Source organism: Cynoglossus semilaevis, chromosome 1, assembly GCF_000523025.1.
Source record: "Cynoglossus semilaevis isolate Cse_v1.0 chromosome 1, Cse_v1.0, whole genome shotgun sequence".
In the NCBI taxonomy this organism is placed as follows: Eukaryota; Metazoa; Chordata; class Actinopteri; order Pleuronectiformes; family Cynoglossidae; genus Cynoglossus; species Cynoglossus semilaevis.
In genome coordinates, this window is record NC_024307.1 from 14884116 (window position 1) to 14888203 (window position 4088).

At 44.8% G+C, this 4088-nt stretch overlaps 1 protein-coding gene across 1 annotated transcript in view; it reads right to left on the bottom strand.

Moving 5' to 3' along the window:
• Positions 1-3777, bottom strand: part of hivep2b (HIVEP zinc finger 2b) — a 16017-nt gene extending 12240 nt beyond the window's left edge. Inside the window, exon 1 of the mRNA XM_008312744.3 lies at positions 2051-3777. The gene's annotated coding sequence lies outside the window, so the exon portion shown is untranslated. The remainder of the gene's footprint in view (positions 1-2050) is intronic.
• Between the last annotated feature and the right edge of the window lie 311 nt (positions 3778-4088).

Sequence of the window (4088 nt, forward strand, 5' to 3'; positions counted from 1 at the left end):
TAAAAGCCACTGGTACCCCTTTTCAACTCCAGCAGATTTACAGACGCCCGGCAGATGTGCCTGATGTGGATATTAAAGGTGCATTCCAGTAGTGCAGTGCATTTCTAATCACCCACATGTGTATATGTTTATGTGTGTTAATATTTATGCGCTTAGTAGAAATTCCATCAATACCATTGCTTTGTCAATCACAGAATCAACATTTTGTGCTGTCCTATAAATTACAGTAATGAAATGCTGTTTTTAAGGAACTTGTTTGGCCTTACTTTTATTTAACTATACACTATTTCACATGCTCAATTTCCAAAATAACTCAATTACATTGCATTTGATTAGAAGTAACCTCATTTTCTTGGTGACTATCCATTTAATACATGGCTACTGTATGCCCATTTCGTTGCCAACTGTGATGCTAACCCACACAGCTAACACTGCTAGTGTGGGCAAAGAAGACTTGTTTTGCAATAATTTGGGTGAGGTATTTATTTATAAAACAAAAGAAACCTTTGAATCTTCGAGCCGTTATCTCACAGCCATTCAATGCCCCCGAGCTGAGGAGCATCATGACATTCACTGTACACACTGTACACAAACACACGGGTCCTCAGCAGGTAGCATCATTATGTCCGTGGTTAAAGAGAAGTGGTTTTGCTGCTGCTCTTTCGTTTCACACCAGGGAGGATGGGTCTCTGAGGGCATGTCGTTTCCATCTTCTCACTATCAAATGCTGTGTCCTCCCTAACGAGGTTATGTAAGATTATCTGGTTCAAACCCTCTGAGTTCCCCTTAATTAGGACATCCTCCAACTCGCACTCCCTCTTTTCTCTCACTCTCTCGCTTTCTTTGTTAGCAGACCTCACGCTTCTCCATGGCATAAAACAGAGGATATGAATCCAAGGTGACTCGAGATGCTGACTAGAAAGAAGCTTTTAAGCTTATGTGGAAGGATGTGAATCCTAAAACATATCCGTTGCTTTGCTGAGGTTGGAGGGGGTTCTTCCAGAACACGAGACACAACATAATGAAGGCTTACAGTATGAATGATGGTGTAAAGGGCTGCCTCGTCTGGAACGATCCATGTTGCAACAGAGAGGGAGGTTTACGGAGGTAAACTAAGTGGGGTGCCTGGGGGGTAACCACATACAGGGGCCTGGTTGGGAGCTCCCTTTCAAGGTCGGTCTGACCTCTTTGCTTAGTTTCCATCATCTGTGAGTCATGAGTGGAGGGAAGGAGTATGTGGGCGCAGAGTGACAGCCAGATAAGCCCCTCAGAAACAATGCATACCTTTGAACTAAGCATGATAGAGCGGGAACGGGGGCTGACATTTCCACAGTCTCATTGACGGCACCGTCTCTTACTCTTTCTCGCGATTCCTCTCTCACGCTCTCTCTCTCTCTGTTTAGCTATCTTTTTCTCTTTCTGTAGTTTTGTGACATTGGCAAACCCCTAAACTGCACATTTATCTTCCCAGTAACAAACACAAAACCCAAATTCGACAAATATATGACACGGCAGCAATGACGTGCAACAACAGCAGGCAGGTGGGTGGCAGTAGGTGTGTTATCAGGACAACTGTGGGCAGAATGTGGTACAGTATGTCCGCATGGATGAACAACACTGGCTTATCATAGAGGCATTATTTCCTCACTCTACAACTGTGGCTTCACATCTCTAAACCACCCCCCCCCCACCCCCCAACACACACACACACACACACACAAAAGAGATTACAATGAGCAGAAAAATGCAGGCTACAAAGAGACGCTGCATTACATCATTAGAAACTAAGTTGGCCATTAAAGGGAACAGGCATGAAGCCTCACGCTGACAACGAGTCCATAAATATCATGAAGAGATGACCGGCTTCGCAGGCTGGATGGTAGAACCCTCTGTGGTACACTAACAGCAACACGGCATGCAGACTCAGGCAGCAATGGTCAGAATGACATACAGCACAGGCTCCGTAAGGCTGAGAGAGGGAGGGAAAAAACAGGCTTTCGCTGCATACAGCAGCTGACATTCAGACATCAGATATAATCCTCATACAAACCTGAGGTTTGAACAGTCCCCGTCCCATATCTGCAGTCACATGTGACATTCCTCATACTGTATACTCCCTTTTCTTCATTCTCTCCATGCCTGTGTCCAAATAACGAAGGAGAAATTAGCCAAATAAAGTCCCATCAGTCTTGAAGCTGCTGGCCGACTGGGTGTACATTAGAAGATCTATTGATGCGAGCTAGTCACCAGAGAAAATACCCAACCGTGACGTGCGGACCCAGGCACAAAAATAGCAAAGGGGCCCTGGGAGGGATTACACAACAGCCCACGTTTGAGGACGCTTTCTCTCCCCTCGCTGTGTTTCAGAGCACAGCAGCAGCTGCCTCACTCTACACACAGAGTGGGGGAGTGTAGGAAATCACGACGCAAAAAACTGAACATCACCAAATTACAAATAGCTGCAGTCCATTCATCCAGGTATTAGGATATTTTAGCTCTGAATCGTGACCAGGGCAAACATGTCCATGAATGCACCATCACCTATATATACAGTATACATGTCTATCAGATAGAATGTGATCATATTATATACAGAGTGGAGGGGATGTGCCAAAGTGACAAGTGCTTGGAAAGACGGTTAATCATATGGTTGCAGCGGTAGCAGCCGTGGTGAATGTACACCATCCTTTTCAGTGTGAGGATATTGAGAGGAACTCCATTGAAAAAGGCAGCACGTGACCGACTGTGAAGATGCTCGGCACAAGAAAAAAAAAAAACATTAGATACTGTACGTTCTCCAAATTTCTGAGACACCCACAGCCTGTTTAGAGTCAGTTCTTCCCGTCACGACAGGAATCGGTTTGTGAATGGAGAGAGTTGTGATGAGGGTGTTATTAACACGGCAAAAAAAAAAAAAAAAAACTAGGACAATGATGCAGATTATGTGCAGCTGCAGACCTCATCATGTGAATTAGATGGAAGAGTTTGTTCTGATTTTCTTCTCTCCTCTCTTCTCCTGCTGCTCTCCTGGTCTCAGCATTTAGGAAATGTAAATACTAAATATGAACAAGAGTTTATTTTCAAATTTTGAACCTACATCATTAGCTAATCTCCCAACATGTCTCCCAAAAAATGTCGTATCAAACAATTGTTTGATAGTTGTTTGGATGATGTGTGGAACTTTGGCCTTTTGACACATTATGGTTTGCACAACTAAAAATACTTAACCTCCTTTGACCATCCTCACTCCGTACAATGGGGCGAGAACAACTGGGCGCCGCTATGAATAGGAGTCCTTGGCTCTGGGTTTGCACCAGCTGTGCTTACTATGGTTATGGCAAACTTAACAGAGGCCCTACTCTTGATGGAAAGCTTACACAGCAAATGCTTTGAGCTTACTTATAGCTGAACTTCACCTCCAGAGTTCTTAACCCAATGGCATGCTTTCATTTCCTGCACAGCAAAACTGTAATTTCACAGTGCACTTGCTTTGCAGGAAACTGCAAGTTTTCTGTGCACCAAAAAAAGCAGTGAATGCAGGGACCACGTATTGAGTCCCTCCACAGTATGGAATTGCAGAGAGCTATTATTAGATATAGCCTCCAACAAGCCGAGGATGAAGTTGAGGCTAACTAACTGCACTGCAGCGGAGATCCATTATATATGCTGGATTCAGTGTCTGGAGAAGCAGTTGCGCTAAAATGGCTGATAGTAGATGTGCAGTGAAGGTCAAGTCAGCCATCTCTCTCTCTCTCTCTCTCTCCCCTCCCTATAAATATATTAGTCTGTCTCACAGGATGTTCCACGCTGCTCGGCATTTCCACTATCTTAATCCACAGCCCGGTTCTGTCGAGTGGCTCAAATTGGGCACAAATTTGCGTGTGATGAAATGCCACACATGCACCTGACGCTGAGCAGGCCCCTAATGATATTATTAGAGGCAACACACATGGGAGGGGGTAGAGAACACACGGGGGACAACACAGAGAGGGGGAGGCAGGGAGGGGTATGTTGTTTATGAATGGAAGGAATGAGGTTTTCCTCTCAGTTGGCTGCAGTTGAAGGTACAGGGAAGACTAAAGGGGCGA